Below are 23,357 nucleotides of genomic sequence, written 5' to 3'. Positions count from 1 at the left end.
TTCCCTGATTAGTGATGTTGAGTACCTTTTCATGTACCTGTTAGCCATTTGTATGTCTTCTTTGTATAAGTGTCTATTCAGTTCCTCTTGCCCATTTTTAAATTGGGATATTGGGGTTTTTTTGGTATTGAGTTGTATGAGTTCTTCATATATTTTTTGCTATTAACCCCTTATCAAATACATGATTTGCAAATATTTTCTCCCATTCAATAGGTGGCCTTTTCATTTTGTTGATGGTTTCCTTTGCTGTGCAGAAGCTTTTTAGCTTGATGTAGTCCCACTTGTTTGTTTTTGTTGCCTTTGCTTTTGGTGTCCACAGGATTATTTATTGAGTGAAATAGAGGGCCAATCTTGCTTTATAGAAAGGTTATCTTGCCCTCTAACCCAGCCCTAGACATATTCCCTCAGAGGTTAACTGAACACCCACCAGGGATATTGCAAAAGGAATTCCTCCATCGGGAGGAAGTTGGACTATATTAAGTTTCTTCCAACTCCAAAATTTCTCAATCTCTGAAAATCTTTGAACTATCCAGGAAATTTCCTTTTGTATCCTGCCTCTAAGCCTTGACCCACCAGCTTCCCTGGATCCCTTGGTCACTTAAAAAAACCCAAAAAAGCCCTAACTTTATCATGAAATATAACAGATATGCAGATAAGTGCATAAAACATAAAAGTACACTAAAATGAATAATGATACAGCACCCAAATCACTGTTTTTAAATATCCTCTTTTGCGATACCACACAGATCAGCCATCCTTAGAAACTCAGCCCCTTGGTGTGATCTAGGGAGGGTTGGCAGGCTGGCCTGTGGACTTCATTCGGCCCCCTGCCTGGCTCTATAAACTCTTAGTAGAACAGTTGTGCTTATTTGTTTCCATATTGGCTATGGCTGCTTTCATGCTACCACAGCAGAGCTGAGTAGTTGCAACAGAAACTATATGGCCTGAAGAGTTGAGAATATTTAGTCTCTGGCCCGTTATAGAAGCAATCTGCCAAACCCGTTCTAGAGTCTGACTTGGAAAAACATAACTGCCTCTATGTCCTGCGTGGTTTAATCCTCTCAATAAAACTAGTCTAGTGAATCTTTGTTTGAGAAAAGGAACTTAAATAATTATAACATTCAAAAATATTAAACTCTAGGATCTATTTTAATGAAATCTTAAGAATAGCCAGAAACTAAACCCAAAGCAAATTATGTCTAACTTTTGACCTCCTTAAGTGAGTGCTGAATTGCATCAACAGCATTCTGTAACAAAGAGACTGGAGCAACCTAATAATTTTTTAGGTCACAGGGTATAACTAATTGAATAGGAAAAGAGACCAACATCTTGATTATGTCCCTGAAGAAGGTAACACCTGAGTGTTTTGATTACCGTATTCCTTAGTGAGTAGAGGTTAAACATCCAAACATATGAAAAGACTTAGTAGGAAATAGAACACACATCACTCTGTAACTGACATTTGGGAAGTGCACATGTACGCTGCACCGCCTGTACCGCTGCCTTCCCTGTAGCAAAACCAATTTAGTTTTCTTTGGACAATCTCATAAATGAAAATAAAAAGTAGGGAATAACGTAACTGCCTAGGGGAATTGCAGTTGAAGACAAATGATTGTATAGAGTTCATTTTGAAAATCCAGTGTAATCTCTCCTCCAAGCTGTGTTTCAGTCTAAAGGTCTCCAAGAGTGGGGCAGGGGTTACCTTTTATTGTGCTTCTTTGAGGCAAAGAGTGAGTTGTAATCTGAGAAAGAGACAATTCAAAGCCTGATGACATCACCGTCTTCCTCCTTCCCCCTCTAATTTAAAAAATTGTATATAACACCTTGCTTTTCAAATTTGCATTTAAAGAATGTTTGTTTAGGGCTGTCTGAGTGAAAAACTGAACACATTAAAATAGCAGTCTTTCAAATATATAGAGAAGTATTTTTCCTTCCTCAAAGGAGTGATTGCTGGAAGTGCAGCTCCTTGGAAACGTATTCCTTAAAAATGAGGTGTAGACCGTGCAGGCGAGTTTGAGATCAGGAGACAGGAGACTCAAAGTGAAACCCTCTCATTTAGGACAAGACTGATCTATGTGCATGTGGATGCGTCTCTTTTATTATTAGTTCCTGTATATCCTTTATCAAAGTAGGGTACAAATGATACTCGGCAGTGGTTGGGAGTTCAGTGGTTGTCATCAGACAGATCTGGGCTGGATTCCTAGATCCAGCCAGTCATAATTATGTGACTTTGGGGGAATTGTCAGTCCTCTCAAGAATTTCAGGTACCTCACCTGAAAAGTGAAAATAATACTGGTCCCCACCATAGTGTTGATTTAAGTATTAAACAAAATAATACGTGTAAAGGTCTCAACATAGTGCCTGGAATATTGTAAAGGAGTGAGAAAACGATGCTCATGTGCTTGTTAGTGACTGCTCCAGGGGTGGGGCTGCTAACAATTAGTACAGGTTTTTTTCTGATTGTGTTCTGACATTTGGGCTTTTTGCTTGTTAAGGAAAAAAAATGAGTGGCTTTCTCCCAGCTGTGTTTTTAGACATCTTTATAATCTGTACTGTAACCACAGACTTTTCTTACCAATTGATGAATATAGGCAGCACTGAGAAAAGGAGCCAGAAGGTTAAATGACAATAATAGTTAACACTCACTGAGTGCTTACTATATGCCAGATGCTATTCATTCATGAATTGGTTCCCTTAATCTTCATAAAACCTTATAAGGTAGCAGTATGGTGCCCATTGTACAGGAGGGTAAGTGGAGACACCAAGAGTTAAGTAACGTGTTTAGGTTACACAGCCAGGAATGGGTAGACCCAGGACCCCCAAGCCTGTTCTGGGCATGTCCTTGTGTCCTGGGTGCTCAGATTTCCCAGCCTGTTCTTGGCAGTGAGTAGAGCGGTGGCTGGAGTTGAGGGGGTCAGAAGCAACTCCTGAGAGCCCTCTACAGCGACCCAGACCCACCCCAGAGCTCCTAGAAGTTAACGGTTTGGTTCAAAATCACCCCAGGGACTCTCGGCACCAGAAATGACTGGGAAGATGGGGCCTTGCCACTTTAGTTTACTTTTCTTTCTAGACTTTTCACTGCAAGGGTTGAGGGGAACAGGCTCTACTATAATTGGTGGAAAGTGTTGATACCTTTTATGGACCGTGTTTGGACAAGGAGACTTTTTTTTTTTTTCTGTACTATTTTGTTTTTGTTTTTGTTTTTTTTTTAATCAGTCATCAATTTTATACACATCAGTGTATACATGTCAATCCCAATCGCCCAATTCAGCACACCACCATCCCCACCCCACCACGGTTTTCCCCCCTTGGTGGACAAGGAGACTTTTAATGTGAAGGGGCATTTTGAATTTGACATAAAAATACTGGTAGCCTTTAAGAGCTGGTTCTAAGAATTAAGTTTTAAAAAAAATCCCCGTCATCTTCAGGGCCCACCTACTGGTCACTGGACTTTTTGCCTTTATTTCTTTTACAAATACTAATCAAAAAAGGAAAAGTGAATGTCTTTTCAAGTAATTCCTGGCCTTTTCCTTTGGAGGTAACATTTTTTTTGCAGACTACATTTAAGGACTGGTTGGGGATGAAAGGAAGATGAGCAAGAATGATAACATATGAGAGGAATATCCAGGTAGTGGTATTTAAGCTAATCCTCTGGGGACACTGCTTACCAAATGGCTTAGATGGAACACGCAGATGTTCAATCCAGTTTTAGAGCTCTAAGGCACCTGAAAGACCATTTAGTCACCATTTTTGCAGGTAAAGAAACAATATAGTGACAAAGCTAGGACTAGAAACTAGGTCTCCTGATTTCTATGTCCCTATTTATATTTTGAACTGACTGCTGGGAAGAACAAAAAGCTATAAGAAAGAGGCAGCTCCAGAATACTCCTAGGCTGGCAGATGCAGCCCTAACCTTCAGTTTCCCTAATGTTTGGGTTGTTCTAAAAAGGGATTCTGTAAGTTAGACTTTTTCTAAACTTTATGTGGGAAAAGGAAAAAGTTGCCTCTGTTGCATATAAAACTTGGCAATAAACAGTGCCATTGTTTTGTTAGGTTTTTTCTTGGAATTCACATTTATAAATTTAAACCTTATCTTTCCACTTCCTCCTACAAAACAAATTTTAGCATCTGTAAAGATTATTTTCCAACCTTTCACTCATACTAATATCCCCCATTCAGCAGTTGCGATTCACTGTCTTGATATTCACTTATGATCAGGAATGTTCTTGCACTGTCATCACATTGTGAGGTTCCCTCACTGATTTTAGAAGACAATGCTTAAAATTTTTGAAAATGTCCTTTTCCTCCTTCTTTGCCACAGCAAGGAGTTTTGATGGACGAGGGTGAATGTGTGCTTGAGTTTTCTCAAGTCTTAACGTGCTTGAAGGCAACGTGAATCGGTAAGGTAGATGAGTGTAATTTAACCCACTTAAATACAAAATAAAGATTATAGTAGCTTAGTTCTAGAATATTTAGTGTTGTCTTCTGCCACAAGGAGGAATCAAACACAAAAATCCCAGTCATTTGAAGTCCAAAAAAGGCAACTTCCATAAGCTGCCTTTCCTGATCTGTTTTGGGGCTGCCTCTTCTGTTGGAGACTGCAGGCTGTGTTGGAAAGAACAGCAGACAAAGTCAGAAGGTCCAGGTTCGTGGGCTGACTCTGCTTCCACCCTGTTAGGTTTCGGGCAGGTAACTTTACCTCTACAGCCTAAAGTTCTCTCATTTGTAAACTTGGATTATGGCTTAGACCAGTGGTTGTCAACGCTGGCTGTGCATTCTAATCATTTGGAGAGCTTTTGTTTCCACTTTCTGGCCACTTAATTAGAAAAGTCTTAAAACGTACAGAAATGTAGCAAGAATTTTCACCCACCACCCTTTAACACATCTATTTGTCCATTAGTTGGGGAGCCTTTAAAATACACACACACACACACTCATACCTGTTGAAGGATAAATCCCACTGGGGTTAGGGAAGGTGAAGAAGGGAAATTTCTCTCCTTACTTTATATTCTTGGGGTGTTTGAGATTTTAACAGTGAACGTGTGACTGCTGCTGCTATTACTAAAACCCACCATAACAAAATAAACGCATATACATATTCTGGGACTCCAATCCCCAGAGAGTATGATACAGCAGGTCTGGGGTGGGGCTTTGGTATCTATAATTTTTTTTTTGAAGTGTAGCCAGGATTGAAAACACAGGACTCCAGACTCTGAAGTGCCACTGAGGTTTAATAATCGGAGCGCATGGACTCGCCTTCACTGTCAATCTGGAAATTCCTCTCTTTAGTAGACTGGTTCCAGCTTCTTCCAGATTGGTTCTAGATTCTTCCTGGTTCACGTAGGCATGCAGCTGAGTACTGCTAGTGGCGTAATAATGAGCTCCCCGCCAGCAGAAGGAATATCCCTGTGTAGATGGAGAAAACTCCAGTTTCATGCAATGCAGCCTGGCTTCATTGCAGCAACATCTCTTTCATTCTTCTTGATTCTGCTGTGGCAGCAGTTTCAGACCTCTATTCTTGAGCAATTAAAACCACCTCCTTTGCCTCTTTCTCTGTAGACAATCACCTGGTTTGCTGTGATGGAGACCTTTACCAGCCACTGTTCTAGGTGGCGCTCCATCACATTGCATTGGCTCGGTACAGAAGCTCTCTCCAGGGAAACCTTCTCTAACCCTCACTGGGGCTCGGTGTGCCGTGCTCCCCACATCCTGGCCCTTCCTCTTTTGAGGTACTTTTCTCACTCATGTTGCAATTGGCCATCTGTGCTTCTGTCTTCCCCACCGTGTTGTCTTATGTATCTGTATCTTTGTTTCCCCTGTGGTGACATGCGGTAGGTGCTTGACATGTAGGTTCTAGACCTCTAGAACCTCCATATCTAGATGTCGAGAACCTTCCATATCTGTGATCCATGTTCATGTAAGTTTTTTGATATCCTTGATGGGACTTTTGCGCTCCCCAAAAGTATTTGTATTTGCTAGCCATTTAAACATTAATATTAAAGTTATAAGCGCAAAAACCTAGTTTTTCCTTAAACTTTTAAGTATAACTCACAAACCTTATTATTCAATTCTAAATTTATAAATGTTAATAATAACTTATAAGGAATCTGTTGGTTACAGTTTGGCCTCATTTAGCTAATGAAATTATCCTAAACATTTTAATGCATTAATAATTTTAATATCCTGTTTTCTTTAAGACCTCATTTGCCTGCCTAACAAACAAAATTTTCTTAATTCTTATAAATCTAATAAATTAAATGTATAAACCTGGTGAAACTTAAGTTCTACTAAACATTCCAATACTGTAACAGACTTAGCGAAGGTTCTACCATACCTTTTTAACTTGAAATCACAAGTCTCAGTTACTCAATCACATAATTTACATTGGAATCACGATGCTTGCTAGCTAATATGTCACACTCCTTAACAAAATAAACACTTTAAATATCAAACATAAAAATATTGGACATATTTGATTTATGACTTATTTCCATGTCTTTCTAAGCTTAGGCTTAACAGGTGTTTACCCACCAAGGAAGTCATTCTACCATCAATCATTCTGTTAGTTCTTGAGGTCAGGAGGTATGGATGTTCAGGCTGATTTTTTTTTTTTTTTTCCCTCAAACTGTGAGGGACCCCTGGACCTCTCCTCCATTGTTGCTGTGCCAGTAAGGTCTCCAAGCCCACATGTTCACATGGAATGATTTTATAGTCTCCGTCCTTTGGTTTGACCTTCCCTAGTCTAACTTAGGTCAGCACTCATCCACCCAGGTTGCTTCACTACTAGACTGGATTTAACTAATTACTGCTTGATAGTCTATTTTCCTGGTCACAACATATGTAGATATCTAATATCTGATTGTATTCTGTGAATTTCTAAAATTCTGCTGATACAGTCTTTAATTCTAATGACAGTAATTGTTTTGCTCAGAGGGACCCCTTATCTTATCCCCTACCATTGGTGTATGTTTTGGAAGATTATGATTAAAGGCAGCATTCAAAAAATGATAGTGATCCCTTTCTTTTGGCTAACCCAAGACAAATTTAACTTCCTCTCAGAGCTTCCTGTCTGCATGAGATAATCAATGTTACAAAATGGGCTGATAGATTCCAGTGAAAAGGAAAGAAATCATTTGTTTGTGTTCAGACTGATCAGTGCAAATGTGTAATATCTGTTAGACTTGCTGGCATACTGGAAGTCATTCCTCAGATCCCCATTGCTGCTTTTGTAGGTATCAGGTTGGGGACCACAACTCAATCTTATCATTTGTCTGTCTTTTCTCCTTTCTTGACAGCTGGCTCATCCATTCTTTCCATCTTTGGGGCACCTTTCTTCCTGCATCATTGCCTTTACTTCCTACATCTCTGATTTCCACATTTCACTGTTCTCTTCTCTTTGGCCCATAAGCATCTTATTTATGTTAAACTCATGATTGACTTTGTTTCTCCCTCTTACAATGGGCTTCCCTCCATCCTTCCAATTACCATTAAACTTTTTCAATGTGGCTGATAGAAAGTACCTATCCTTTCACTCAAAAAAATTATTGGTGTATAGTTACTTTACAATGTTGTGTTAGTTTCTGCTGTATAGAAAAATGAATCAGTTACATGTATACATATATCCCCTCTCTTTTAGATTTCCTTCCCATTTAGGTCACCACAGAGCACTGAGTAGAGTTCCCTGTGCTATACAGTAGGTTCTCATTAGTTATCTGTTTTATACATAGTAGTATATATATGTCAATCCCAATCTCCCAATTCATCCCACCCTCCCCTTCTCCACCTTGGTATCCATAAGTTTGTTCTCTACATCTGTGTCTCTATTTCTGCTTTGCAAATAAGTTAATCTATACCATTTTTCTAGATTCCACATCAAGCAATATTATACGATGTTTGTTTTTCTCTTTCTGACTTTACTCTGGATGACAGTCTCTAGGTCTATCCATGTCTCTGCAAATGACACTATTTTGTTCCTTTTTATGGCTGAGTAATATTCCATTGTATATGTGTACCACATCTTTATCCATTCATCTGTCGATGACATTTAGGTTGCTTCCATGACCTGGCTATTGTAAATAGTGCTGCAATGAAAATTTGGGTGCATGTGTCTTTTTGAATTATGGTTTTCTCTGGGTATATGCCCAGGAGTAGAATTTCTGGGTCATATGGTAGTCCTATTTTTAGTTTTGAGGAACCTCCATACTGTTCTCCATAGTGGCTGAAACAATTTACATTCCCACCAACAGTGCAAGAGGGTTCCCTTTTCTCCACATCCTCCCCAGCATTTATTGTTTGTAGATTTTGTGAAGATGGCCATTCTGACTGGTGTGAGGTGATATCTCATTGTAGTTTTGATTTGCATTTCTCTAATAATTAGTGATGTTGATCATATTTTCATGTGTTTGTTGGCCATCTGTATGTCTTCTTTGGAGAAATGTCTATTTAGGTCTTCTGCCCATTTTTTGATTGGGTTCTTTGTTTTTTTGATAATTGAGCTGCATGTGCTGTTTGTATATTTTGGAGATGAATCCCTTGTCAGTTGCTTCATTTGCAAATATTTTCCCTCATTCTGAGGATTATCTTTTTGTCTTGTTTATGGTTTTCTTTGCTGTGCAAAAGCTTTTAAGTTTCATTAGGTCCCATTGGTTAATTTTTGTTCTAATTTTCATTACTCTAGGAGGTGGGTCAAAAGAAATCTTGCTGTGATATATGTCATAGAGTGTTCTGCCTATGTTTTCTCTAAGAGTTTTATAGTGTCCGGCCTTACATTTAGGTCTTTAATCCATTTTGAGTTTATTTTTTTGTATAGTTTTAGGGAGTGTTCTAATTTCATTCTTTTACATGTAGCTGTCCAGTTTTCCCAGCACCACTTATTGAAGAGGCTGTCTTTTCTCCACTGTATATTCTTGCCTCCTTTGTCATAGATGAGGTGACCATAGGTGCGTGGGTTTATCTCTGGGCTTTCTATCCTGTTTCATTGATCTATATTTCTGTTTTTGTGCCAGTACCATACTGTCTTGATTACTGTAGCTTTGTAGTATAGTCTGAAGTTAGGGAAGCTCATTCTATGTGGCCACCATCGCCCTGATACCAAAACCAGACAAAGATATCACAAAAAAAGAAAATCACAGGCCAACGTCACTGATGAACATAGACGCAAAAATCCTCGACAAAATACTAGCAAACAGAATTCAACAACACATTAAAAGGATCATACACCATGATCAAGTGGGATTTATCCCAGGGATGCAAGGATTCTTCAATATATGCAGATCAATCAGTGTGATATACCATATTAACAAATTGAAGGATAAAAACCATATGATCATCTCAATAGATGCAGAAAAAGCTTTTGACAAAATTCAACACCCATTTGTGATAAAAAAAACTCTCCAGAAAGTGGGCATAGAGGGAATCTACCTCAACATAATAAAGGCCATATATGACAAACCCAGAGCAAACATCATTCTCAGTGGTGAAAAACTGAAACCATTTCCTGTAAGATCAGGAACAAGACATCACTCTTGCCACTGTTATTCAACATAGCTTTGGAAGTCCTAGCCATGGAAATCATAAGAAAAAGAAATAAAAGGAATCCAAATTGGCAAAGAAGAAGTAAAACTGTTACTGTTTGCAGATGACATGATACTGTACATGGAAAATCCTAAAGAGGCCACCAGAAAACTACTGGAGCTTATCAGTGAATTTGGTAATGCTGCAGGATAAAAGTTAATGCACAGAAATCTCTTTCATTACTATACACTAACAATGAAAGATCAGAAAGAGAAATTAAGGAAACACTCCCATTTACCATTGCAAGAAAAAGAATAAAATACCTAGGAATAAACCTACCTAAGGAGACAAAAGTCCTGTATGCAGAAAAATATATAAGACACTGATGAAAGAAATCAAAGATGACACAAACAGATGGAGAGACATACCATGTTCTTGGATTGGGAGAATCAGTACTGTGAAAATTACTATACTACCCAAAGCAATGTACAGATTCAATGCAATCCCTATCAAATTACCAATGGCATTTTTCACAGAATTAGAACAAAAAATTTTACAGTTTGTATGGAAGCACAAAAGACCCCAAATAACCAAAGCAATCTTTCCCTTTTTACCACAAAAAAATATAGCTTCTGTAGCTCTCCCCTACTTTGCCCTATCCAAGATCAGCTGCTTATAGTTAAACACCATGGATTCATTCTGGCATTTTCTAGTCTAGCCCTCCATTTTTTAAAAAAAATCTTCTATTTGGCTTTTATGTCATAGCATTTCTCTGCTTCTCTTTCCTCTCTGCCCAGTCTGTAGTCACTTTCTCGAGTCACTTCTTTCTCTCGTAGAGGCTGGGGAGCATGAAGGGCATAGGTTTCGGAGTCAGGCAGATCTGGGTTTGAATCTCAGCTCTGTCATCACCAGCTACGTGACTTTAAGCAGTGCTCATCTTTGGTGAGCTTCAGTTTTCGCATCTGTAAAATGGGGACAATATACCTCACTTATAAATCGTTGTAAGTATTAAAAGGACAATGTGTATGTAGTGTATACTATGGTGACTGATAGTTTGGACACTCTTCACTTTGTAGTTATAATGGGGATGTTACCCAAGGTTTGCTGAGGCATCCTCTTTTCCTATGAAGCAGTTAGTTCTCATTCTGTGCAGCAACTCCCAAATTTGTGTCAAACTCATCCCAACCTCTAGACTCATATTTCTACCAATCTACTAATCATCTTCACCATGATGCCCCATGTAATCCAAGATTCAGCATTATTCAAGAAGTTCTCAGCCTGTGGTTACTTCCTTGGTTAATAGAATCTCAGTCCTCACAGTAGCTCTGAGGTTGGAGGTTCTCTCTCCTTCCTCCCTTCTATCCAGCCAACCTGTGTGTATTGAGCAGCTTATTAAGAGCCATTTGCTGTGCTCCGTACTTAGGATGCAACAGAGAGCAAAATGAGACAGTCTGAAGCATAAAGAGAAGGTCAAATTTAAGGAAATGTGATGGGTGCTGGGATGGTAAAGACCAGAGTGCAGTGAGGGTGCTTCAAAGGGCCCCTGCAGAGCTGGGATGAAGCAGTGGCCCAGGTTTAACTTTCTTCTCCCATCCCACCCCATTTCCAATAGATCCTGTAAATTCCATTAAATACTTTATTTTCGTCCCTTTTCTATTCCCACTATAACTGTTTGTTCTGGTCAAGTATTCCAGGCACATTAGTTCTGGCTGAAAACTCCTAGGAGTTTCCTAAATCTGTTTCTGATCCATCTATCTCGCCAATCCATCTCCTAAGCAGCTGCCTACGTTACTTCCTGAAGCACAAATCTGATCATCTCTCTCCCTTTCCTAAAAATCTGTATTGCCTATACCAATCAAGATTCAGTATGGAAAAGAGGCCGCTCTAGCTATTTTAATCAGGAAAGGATTGCCTGTGAAGGTTAGGGATTATAAAATCAGAGGAGGGTTAGTGGAACAGGCATAGGAAGAATGCACCAAGGGTCTGCCTCTCAGGCTGTACTAGAAGTCTGGAGTTGGAGAACTTCTGGCTATAGCTATTATTTGTGGGTCAGGAAGCCAACGGTGCTACTGCCCTTGACTGCCTTTCCTCACCAGAAAGATGACAGGCCCTGGAATGGTGCTGCAGGAAACCCTCACATATCTGATCTTACTTGTCAAAGGGGACTGGAGCCAAAAGGGGTCAGGAAGACGGTCTTCATCTCATTTCCACCTTCTAAGTTTCATACAAGTGCATTGAACTAGTGGAACTGAATTCTGCTTCAGAGTCCTAGCTTCAAGGAGTGTGGTAAATAGATTTGGGTTTGCCAGCCTCTATGGGAAGGGAGACGAGAAGGAGTTGAGGAATCTTCGGTGAGCAAGGCACCCAGAGCATCTAACTTGTGGGTACCTGCATCGCCTGCAGCCAGTGCAACCTAATGTTCAAAGTGTGTGCAGTTTCATCACTGTTCTTCACGTTTTGTTTAACCCCTGTCTTTCATCATCTACAGTGTCTGTCACTGGCAGGTGCTAAACAGATATTTTTTGCACGTATGAATGAACAAATGCATCCACTCCTGATGCAGTTCTCTTACCTTCTGGCCAAAACTTTAGCAGGAACAACTTTCCTGGCTGGTCCTAACTTCCTGCTGAAATCCTGCCCCCCCACCCCCTTTTTTTTTTTTGAGGCCCAGACAAGTCTTCTCTCCTCAGAGGGTCTTCTAAAATCCTCTGGAATCCTCCCACCCCATTTTCTTGTTGCTCCTTTCACCTCCGTCCTAGAGCTCATCATCTGCCAACATCAGGTGTAGCTATGTATAGTTGACTCTTGAACAACGCAGGTTTGAACTGCGCAGGTCTACTTATACGTGGATACTTTTAAAAATAATACTACAGTGCTGTACAATCTGAGGTTGCTTGAATCCTCTGATGGGGAACTGTGGGTACAGAGGAACCCCATGCAGAAGGCTGATTATGAATTATATACGGATTTTCAGCTGTGAGGAGGGTCAGCACACCAACCCCTGAGTTGTTCAAGGGTCAGCCGTCTCCATATTTTTTTACCTGCCTTATTGTGAACTTCAGGGTAACAGTGACTGTTGCATTCATAGCTGTGGCACAGCGCCCCCCATGCTTACCTTCAGTTTTTCTCAGCACTTTCTCCTTTCCTCTCCCTTTTCTCCAGACATATCACCTCCAACTCTTCTTCTAATGACATTTCTTTCACTCTTATTTTCCTGTAATTACAGGTGAAATTCGACGATTTATAAGTATAGCTAAATCTCTGTTGCTGCTCTTCTCCTGTCCTTAACACCTGTGTACAGACCTGTGTGCTATTTTCTTAACACACTTTTTCTGTTTTAGTCCCAGGCAGTAATAAAATATAAACGTAAAAGGGGAAGAGTTTAGAAAAGAATTTTGTTTCCTCTCAGTGTGTTCGTGAAATTCACAGTATGTTCAATGTTCTGGTTTGCTACCTTGACAATGGAGACTGTATCAGTGGAATATTCCAATCAATATAACATTCATAGTTGGCATTCTGAGTTGTCAAAACATGGCCATGCGGTTTGTCTGAGCTTTTGTCGCAGCGAATTTCTTAGAACTTCTCTTTGCTTTGTGTGGTTTATGAGGAGTCCTCTTTCTTCCTATTTAGGTCGTTTTTCTTCCAAACATATTTACTTAATAAGACAACTGAAATTCATAAAGACTACCTAGTTACCTAGTCTTCAGGAAAATTCTTTTTTTTTCTTTGTATTTATAACAATTAAAAAAGAAAGAAGAAGTCTATTTAACAGTTTTAGGTTCCCAGCAAAATTGAGCAGAAATTACAGAGTTCCTGTGTATCCTTCCCCCACCCCCACTGGTATATTTGTTACAATTGATGAACCTACATTGACCTCATCCAAAGTCCAGAGTTTACATTAGGGATCACTCTTGGTGGTGTACAGTCTATGGTTTTGGACAAAGGTATGATATCCATATCTGTTACAGGATCAAACAGAATAGTTTCACTGCCCTAAAAGTCCTCTGTGCTTTATCTCTTCATCCCCCCTTCCCACTTAACCCCTGGTAACCACTGATCTTTTTATTGTCTCCATAGTTTTGCCTTTTCCAGAATGTCATATAGTTGGAATCATACACTATGTAGCCATTTCAGAAAGTAAATACCACAATAAAGGGAGACACACGATTTTTTTTGGTTTCGCAGTCCATATAAAGGTTATGTTTACACTATACTGGAGTCTATTAAGTGTGCAATCATGTCATCTCTAAAATGTGCATGCCTTAATTACACTTATTGCTAAAAAATGCTCATCATCATTGACAAGGTTGCCACAAATCTTCAATTTGTAAAAACAAACTGTATCTGCCGTACCTGTGAAGTACAGTAAAGTCAAGTACAATATAATGAGATATGCCTGTATTCATTTAAGGTTCTTCCATGTCTTTTCATGGCTTGATAGCTCTTTTTTTTTTTTAGTGAGGAACAATATTCCATTTCTGAATGTACCAGTTTGTCCATTCACCCATTGAGGGACATTTTGGTTGCTCCCAAGTTTTGGTAATTATGAATAAAGCTGCTATAAATATCCATGTGCAGGTTTTGGTGTGGATATAGGCTTCTAACTCATTTGGGTAAACACCAAGGAGTACAGTTGCTGGATCATATGGTAAGACTATAAGAGTGTGTTTAGTTTTGGAAGAAACCAGGTAACTGTCTTCCGGAGTGGCTGTACCATTCTGCATTCCCACCAGCAATGCAGACTTATTTTTGTTGGAGGTTCAAGGGACTTCTTAAAAATTCATAAAAGGAAAAATCCATCCCTACAAAGTTATAGAATTGTCAGTACATGGCCTAGTTTCATTTTACGAAAATATGACCATGTCACAGTCCTTTAAAATGCTCGTTCTGCTTTCTCCTCTCAGCTCAAATAATAGAACTCAAAACTGGTTGCCGAGAAATGAGGAGAAATGGTATAAAAAGCAGACTAGGTGATCATATCTGTAGCACTGATATTATGGCTCATTCTTGATTTGCTACTTGTGGATCTGCTATGCTGGGAGGATGGGGGATGCAGGTGTGCTTCTGTCCTGCCCCCCAGCCGACTTAGCCAGGTGTCTGCAGTCTCTCGAGTGGGCTTCCTTGCTGATGTGGACGTCCCCCCTTCAGCCACACTAAGGGGAGATTAGTTCTTTAGTGCTGATGGCAACTGCAGCTATTGGCAGAAGAGTGTTATTCCACTTCTTTGACTGCATCATAGCTAATTTCCTGTGAGGGAATGGGTGAAGAAATTGAATAATCCTCTGGCTGGTGTGGAGGGTCCATTGCAAGCCCCAGGTCTTGGGCTACTTCATTGAACCAGAGCCCTTCTTGTAAGTGTGCCTGTGTGTTGGGTGGGGCCCTGGGCTTCTAAGGAACATCAGCAAACCCTAGTGTCAACACTCAGGCAGACAGGGCTCTTTCCCCTCCAAACTTAAACGCTAGTGAAATCTCTCAAAGAAGCCCCTTCTGCCTAAGAGAATCAATAACCTTTCCTCTGACTGACAATTCAAAGTAGAAGGGATGTTTGGAATGCTTTATTATCCCCAAGATGCCCCAATTAGTTGAGTTACCATTAAGAGCCAGGAGTTCCAGAGGTTGAATCTTTGGAGTAAATTAATGCCTGTGGTGTTTTATAATTTCAAGGAGAATTTTTATATTTAAACTTTAAAAAAAAAATGAGCTAATTAGAAATCAGCTCAGAGGGATTTTTAAATTCTTTGAACTGAAGGGGGTTTTGGCCAATCGTATTCAAACAATTCCACAAATATGCACTGAGTATTCATCGATGCCAGGCATTGCAATAAGCAGAGGTTAGAAAGATAGGTAAGATACTCTCCATCCCTCAGGGAACAGTCTAGTAAGAGCATCAGACATACAAGGAAGCTCAGTATAACCATTTATGTGAGTGTCTCCAGGGAGGGTTCCTCTCTGGGGATGCAAAGATGAATAAAACTCAGGACTAGGACTTTCCTGAAGGAATCAGATAATAAGACGTTATAATACTGTGTGATCCATGCCATAACTTGAGGATGATGAACTCTATTAGAGGGTAGGGAGTGAGTGTCAGGAAATGCCTAGAAGAGGAGGGAGAGGCTTGGTCTGGGTCTTGGAGAATAAGTAAGAGCTGAGGAGGAAGGGGGCTGGGCTGAGAAATTCTAAGCAATGGGAAAAGCTTGTGCCAGGACCCTGACATTTTAAACAGCTTGGTGAATTCTGGAACTGAGTATTAGGGCATGGGTAAATGGGAAGATGCAAGTGTGGAGTGATAGAGGAGGAAAGGTTGAAGAGTCATGGGGGGCTCTCATGTGATAAAGGAAGGAGTGCACTTCATCCTGCACATGGTGATGAAGCAGAGAAGAGGTTTCAGTGGGAGAGGGCAGGCTGGTGTTTTCACTTAAAAATCCTCAGGTGGCTGCAAAGGATGCATTGGACAGAGGGAGATGCAAGGCAGGGAGACTGCTTCTGGGACTATCAAATTAGCTGCAGGGAGAATTTGTAGCTAGGCTAGGGTGGTGGCAGTGGGAAGATGATGGAGGAAAGAAGTGTTCGGGAAGTGATATGGACAAGATGAGTCAAGCAAGGATGACGCTGAGATTTCTAGGTACCCTATAAAGTGGGCAGAATAGTCTTGCACATAAGAGTTCAATAAATGTTATTTTCCTTGGGCAACAGAGTAGATAGTGATGCTCTTAAGTGGAGAAAAGGAAAGCTAGAGGAAGATTTGGAAGATAAAAGATGTATTTGGTATTGGGTCTAGGATGTTTGTTCCTTTAAAACAAAACAAAACAAAACAAAAACTACCTGCTTCCTGTTTCCTGCCAATGACAAATTCATATGCTTCTTTGATAGACTGGTGTATTATTGCTAATTAAAAATACTCTAATTGAAAACTATGTCCTTCCAGATGACCATTGGAAAATATCCTTCATATATTATGCATGATTGCCATGGATATTTATTTATTAGGCCTCCTCTTGGGCCAGGCTAATCAGAACAGGGATGATGTGGTCAGGCTTGGGAGGATTTCTGTATTTTGCCTTTCCAGACAGCTTCTTGGGAGGAGAGAGAAATTGTCTAGGTTCCCGGGCTTCTGATATTCTGAAACCATTTGTTCTAGTTGATGCTTCAGAAACCAAGGACCTTGTCAATTTCTTCTTGGGATCAGCTTGGACCAGAACAATTTTAGCATAAAATGAAGGAAGGAGAACATGAAATAGGGATCCAGTAAACCTCCTGATTTATAAAATAAACATAATTTAACATTTTTTGCTCCGTGTTTCAGTTCCAGTTACACAAGTGAGGATCAGCATGCTGATTTTGGTAGTGCCTGTTTCTAATAGAGGCAGGAGTTGCTTATTACTGGTAGGTACCCCTTGTCCCTGGATAGTGTTTTAATGCCTGTTAATGAGTGTGACACATTATTAAATACCTATAATAAACTTGAACATTGTGGTACTGCCCTGAATACCATAATTAAGTGACCTCAAAGATTTCATTCCCCTTCAAGAGTCAAGATAATTGGAATTTTGTCTAGATGTAGAGAAACTTGGGAACATTGTACAAACATTGGTCATGCTGTAAATATTCAAGAAGTGAATGCTGAGTGTATATTATGTTCTGGACACTCTGTTAGGCTCTGGGGACAGAATGAGAAGCACAAGAACAGTGCTTGCTGGAGAGGAGCATATGTTATATTGCAGAGGACAAACAGGCAATCAAATAAATAAGATGGAGGTAAATGTTGCAAGAAGAATGAAGAGAGTCATGTGCTGAGAAAATGATTGACAGGGTCAAGGAAGCCTTGCTAAGGAGCCATGCCGGGATCTAAGGAAAAGGATGGGGCAGAGGAAACACGTACACAGTCCCTGGGGTGGGAATGAGCTCTGCAAGTTCGAGAAACAGAAAGAGGGCAATGGTTGGGCTGTATGTAGATATTGTAGAGTGAGGGAGAAATGGCTACCTTGTTCCAACCAGTCACGGAAGGCTTATTAGAGACTTAGAAATGAAATAGATGTATATTTACTACATATAGATATATACCCCACCTAACAAGGTAGGTGTTGTTACTCCCATTTCCTAGATGAGGGAACTGGGTGTCCGAGACCAGATCTACAGAGCTAGGGCCCGAGTCAGGGCTGTCTGACTCTTCCACTGCACCCTAAATGCAGACCCGCAGAATCGGAGCAAGGCACTTGGAGTGATTAAGTGCTGAGTCATTGGCCTCCTAGGCTGGATTCCCTGTGATACCTGGGCTTTGGGATATTAACAACAATGATCAAACAATGATGACAGCAGTGGCAATACCTATACCTACTATCACATACTTTATAGTTCATAAGTACTTTACCATGCAGTTCCTTATTTGTGGCTCAGAAGAACCCTCAAAGGTAAGCAGGACATGTTTTATTCTTCTTTAGGTTAAGAGATGACCTGAGGTGACATGGGACAGGGCTGGGACTTGGCTCTTCTGATTCTAATCCAGGGCCCTTTCCTTAAACCACAGAAACTCCTGATTAAGGAGGAGATAAATATGGCTCGTAAGCTTGTAATCTTTCAGACTTCCAGAAAACAAATATGTACTTTTTTTTTCAAAGCACTTTTGACTGTGAAGACAAGGCATAAAAGATCGACTCACTCTCATGACTTTATTGAGCTTCTATTGTGTGCCAGACACTGGGACTGCCAAAGGATCCCAATAAAATAAGTTGAAAGGTACTAATTTAGCACAGTGTTACTTGCCCTATGATATAAGACTAGAAAAAATGCTATGGAAACACAGAGGAAGAAGTAATTAAGTCACTTTTAGGAATTTGGGGAAGACCTCACCAAGAAGATGACAGTAAACTAGGCCTTGAAGGATGAATATTAGGGTTTCTCTGGGGAGAGAAGCAAGGAAGGTTATTCTAGGAAAAACAGATAAGAATACTATAATAAAAGAGTATGATGGCTCTGAGGAATAGTAAGTAATCAGGTATATCTGCAGCATGGAATATATAGGATATCATAGTGGGAAAGGAGGCTGGTAGACTGAGGTCTGATTGCAGAGGGCCTTGAATGCCAGGCTCAGGTGGTGCTGTATTTGGCTTGACCATCCCAAGTTTACTAGCAAGGGGATGACATGATTCTATTTTCTTTGTCTTAGAAAGCAAGTGCTATTGGCAAAGGGAGATGGGACTAGAACAGAGGAAAGGTTAGAAACTATTGTAGTAGTGAAGGAGAAAGCATGAAGCCCTGAATTGGTTGTAACCCCTAATTACGTGTTGAGAGGAAATGTAACACTGGGACTGAAGGACTGATTGGATGTGAAGACACACTGATTGGATTTTGGACATACACACTAGTGTTACATTTGTACACATACATACGCTCTTTATTTTGGCCTCCCTAGGCTCAGCCCAGTTCTCTCTGACTCTTCCAGGCAGCCATTGATTTTTTTTTTTTCATCCTCAAAAAAGGAGAAAATGTTATAGGTCTGTAATCTTTTTTTTTTTTTTTTAAATTTTATTTATTTATTTATTTATTTATTTATTTATTTATTTATTTATTTATTTATTTATTTATTTTTGGCTGTGCTGGGTCTTCGGTTCGTGCGAGGGCTTTCTCTAGTTGCGGCAAGCGGGGGCCACTCTCCATCGCGGTGCGGGGACCGCTCTTCATCGCGGTGCGCGGGCCTTTCACTATCGCGGCCCCTCCCGTTGCGGGGCACAGGCTCCAGACGCGCAGGCTCAGCAGCTGTGGCTCACGGGCCCAGCCGCTCCGCGGCATGTGGGATCCTCCCAGACCAGGGCTCGAACCCGTGTCTCCTGCATTAGCAGGCAGGTTCTCAACCACTGCGCCACCAGGGAAGCCCCGGTCTGTAATCTTATAGGTCCTTTCTGTATGATTTGATCTTTGATCCCATAGGAATCTTCTGGCTGAGAAATGCTGAATGCAATCAAATTTTTGAAGAGTTGGAGGCTGTGATATTATTTATGTCCTGCAGATTACTTACCTTTTATGTATTTGGAACTGTTGTTGCATATTTGAAAGCCCTCCTACTAAGCACTTTAAGGAAATCATTCTCAGCCAGTGACCTCAAGTAGGGAAACATTAGCAGAGCAACCTATTCTCTGTTTCTGGCCTCCTGCTGAATGCTAAAGGAGAATTTAGGTATTAGATAAAGGACTATAATATTTATGTCAGATCCCACACATTTCTAGAATATTCTTTCCTTCTACTTTTTTATTAATTGAGGACTACTCATCCTGGCTTTAAAATGTAATGTGGGGTCAGAGTTAGAAAAAAAAAGTCAACAAATACAGATTGCTTGCTCTTTAAATTATAAGCATCAGGAATTTATTTCTGTTGCAAAGAAGGGTTACATTTAATCTCTGAGGTAAAATGGGTTTTTCTACTTTAGCTTGGATTCATTTCATTCCTATTTCACCCAAATTCATGTAACACTGTGGGAAGGGTCCCAAAATAATCTCTACATTCAGTCAAAAACATCTGCAGGGGAGTCTTCCATGTTCAGATCAATGTTTCCATGAAAGAGAAGCAGCATTTTGGGGATATTCCAGTGGTTCATATACTGGCATTGCCACCTGGGAAAGCTTTCAACTCCCTGCACCCCAGTTACTTCAGTGAAGATGATACTCATGTCCTACGAGTGTTGTGAAGACTAAAAGAGGTGTGAAGCCACTGGAATTAAGTCTGGCACAAATGAGGGTTCAGTAAATATTAGCTCCTTTAGACACCAGTTTATAGAAGTTAGGCAAAAGAGATGCAGGCTTTTTCCTTTAGGGAGATTATAACTTAGTTTTCAAAACCATTGATTGGCAGAATGTTGTTTAAAATTCCTTCTGTTCCATTTATCTGTGTGTCTGTACCACAGATGCCAGTGCCATAGTATTTTGATTACTGTAGCTTTGAAGTATAGTCTAAAGTCAGGGTACGTGATACCACCAGCTCTGTTCTTCTTTCTCAGGATTACTTTGGCTATTCAAGGACTTTTGTGTTTCCGTACAAATTTTAGAATTAATTGTTGTAGTTCTGTGAAAAATGTCTTTGGTATTTTGAATACGGATTGCATTGAATCTGTAGATGGCCTGGGTGTTATGCTTAGTGAAATAAGCCAGACAGAGAGAGACAAATACTGTATGTTGTCACTTATACGTAGAATGTAAAAAATGAAATGAATGAATATAACAAAACAGAAACAGACTCACAGATATAGAGAATAAACTAGTAGTTACCAGTGAGGAGATGGAAGAGGAGAGGAGCAAGATAAGGGTAGGAGACTAAGAGGTACAAACTCCTATGTATAAATGAAGCTACAAGGATATATTGTAGAGCAAAGGGAACATAGCCAATATTTTATAATGTTTTTTTTTTTTTAATTTTTTATTTATTATTTATTTATTATGTTTTTATTTTTGGCTGTGTTGGGTCTTCGTTTTTGTGTGAGGGCTTTCTCCAGTTGCGGCGAGTGGGGGCCACTCTTCATCGCGGTGCGCGGGCCTGTCACTATCGCGGCCTCTCTTGTTGCGGAGCAGAGGCTCCAGACGCTCAGGCTCAGTAGTTGTGGCTCACGGGCCCAGTTGCTCCGCGGCATGTGGGATCTTCCCAGACCAGGGCTCGAACCCGTGTCCCGTGCATTGGCAGGCAGATTCCCAACCACTGCGCCACCAGGGAAGCCCCAATATTTTATAATGTTAAATGGAATATAATCTACAAAAGTTTTGGTTTTTTTCTTTTAATTTTTGTTTATTTATGGCTGCGTTGGATCTTTGTTGCTATGCACAGGCTCTTTCTGGTTGCAGCGAGCGGGTGCTACTCTTCGTTGTGGTGCACGGGCTTCTCATTGCGGTGACTTCTCTTGTTGCGGAGCATGGGCTTCAGTAGTTGTGGCTCACGGGCTCTAGAGCACAGGCTCAGTAGTTGTGGCGCCCGGGCTTAGTTGCTCTGTGGCATGTGGATCTTCCTGGACCAGGGCTCGAACCCGTGTCCCCTGCATTGGCAGGCGGATTCTTAACAACTGTGCCACCAGGGAAGCCCTCTACAAAAGTTTTGAATCACTGTTGTACAACTGAAACTAATAGAATATTGTAAATCAATTATAACTCAATAAAAAAGAAAATTCTTGATTCTCATCCCTCCTGTTAAGTGTCTGATGTCAAAAATGGAATTACACAGCCATTTATCTCCTTGGTGATCTAGAAAATAGGTATGTTTTTACTTTTTCTCTTCGGGCTGGTTACAGAGTAGAATCCATTTTCAGTGTTGAAAGACTGAGCTTTAAGAATCCTCGGCTTTCAGACTTTATACAGCTCTGTCAGCATGCTACTCAGAAGCAAATTTCCTGAAAGAGCTATCTTTTTTTCTTTTTCAAACAAATGACAGGTGTAGGTACATAATTCAAATTACCTTGTAGTCTTAAAAAAAAAAAAAAGGCATTAAATCATATTGTTGTAGAATTTTAGCCAGATTCTCTTGACCACTGAAATGGCCATCTAACAAATATTTTAGTACTGTTGTTACTCCAGTGAGCAAGATACAGTCCCTGAAATTGTCCATGTTTAATTGACTTGGATAAATATTTTGTGACTTAAAAAATTAATTGTTGCTACCTGAAATGGGAAGTATTTCTATATTTTGAGGAAGGAGGAGTGAAGTGGCCAAATTTTAAAAATTAATTGCATTTCAGCAAGTGACTGGAATACTTGTTTTCATTGACCCGATTGTTATATAGATATGCAATTATTTAATCAACTAAGTAATTTGTACTTCTGTAGTTTTATCATTTTCATGCTGCATTATAACCCTATGTATTCAAGGTATTGAACCTGTTCCATAAACAGTATTAATCTCAATTACTTTGGGAGCTTTAAATACTATTCCCTTATTAAATATATTCTTTGTTATGCTGCCCATGTTTTTGCAGCATCAGAAACTATTGATGCTGATAAAAGCAAACATTCAGTTAAAAAAACCTTTTCATGTTTTAATTAATTAAAAAAATTAATTGTGCATTTATATTTCTCAAATGGTTTTGGTTATGGAAAACACCTTATAGGGCTAATTTAGAACTTTGAGTCCAAAATTCAACTTCATGGCTTGGTTTTATCTGAGGGACATTAAAATAGTAGAACATTTTCTGTCTTGGCAAGATTTGCAGTGTTGAAATTTTGAAAAGAAGATTTAATTTTGTCTATGAAACTATAAACTTCTTGAAGGCAGGGCCTGCCCCTTTTATTTCTGTGCTACCAGCACATGGTTGGCTGTGGTTAAACGTTTGCTGATTGGAGTTGAACTGAAGTGAATAACACAACAGAATTTGAGACTCAATCTCCCAGGTCTTCCTTGTTTAATATACATAGGATGAACCTGACAAAACCGTCCTTTTTTCATTTCAAAAATTTCATTTTATTCTGTTCATCTTTGATGTGGAACATTTTTACGGCCTCCTGCTGTAACTCATTTGGGTAGTGAGTTAACTTCTTCCTTGGAACTTAGCCCTTCGTTTTACTTCGCAGTATTCAGGCTCCCCAAAGTTAGCTTGCCTCTGGGTAGAGATTGCTGCAAAATTTCCAAATGATCCTTCAACATGTAGGTTAAAGCAGAACTAAAATTAAGGACTCTATCATGTAAGCCACGTGAAAAACAAACCAACCCAGGGACATTTGTGTCTTCCTATTAACTCTTGGCTAGCACAAGGAGTTAATATTTCTTGCAAAGATAAAAAGATGACCCAAGACAATCTCCCCAAGGTAAACAATTCTGAAGTTTTACTGTGAAATCCAATTCAACTAGCATTTAACTCTAGAACCTACTCCCGTATTTAA

General features: G+C 39.9%; 1 protein-coding gene across 9 annotated transcripts in view; it reads left to right on the top strand.

Moving 5' to 3' along the window:
- ANO4 (anoctamin 4) overlaps positions 1-23,357 on the top strand; it is a 450,211-nt gene that overhangs the window by 67,683 nt on the left and 359,171 nt on the right. The window lies entirely within an intron of this gene.

This window comes from Balaenoptera acutorostrata, chromosome 11, assembly GCF_949987535.1.
Source record: "Balaenoptera acutorostrata chromosome 11, mBalAcu1.1, whole genome shotgun sequence".
Lineage (NCBI taxonomy): Eukaryota > Metazoa > Chordata > Mammalia > Artiodactyla > Balaenopteridae > Balaenoptera > Balaenoptera acutorostrata.
Note: the sequence above shows the minus strand (reverse complement) of the source record. Positions and strands in the feature narration are given on the sequence as shown.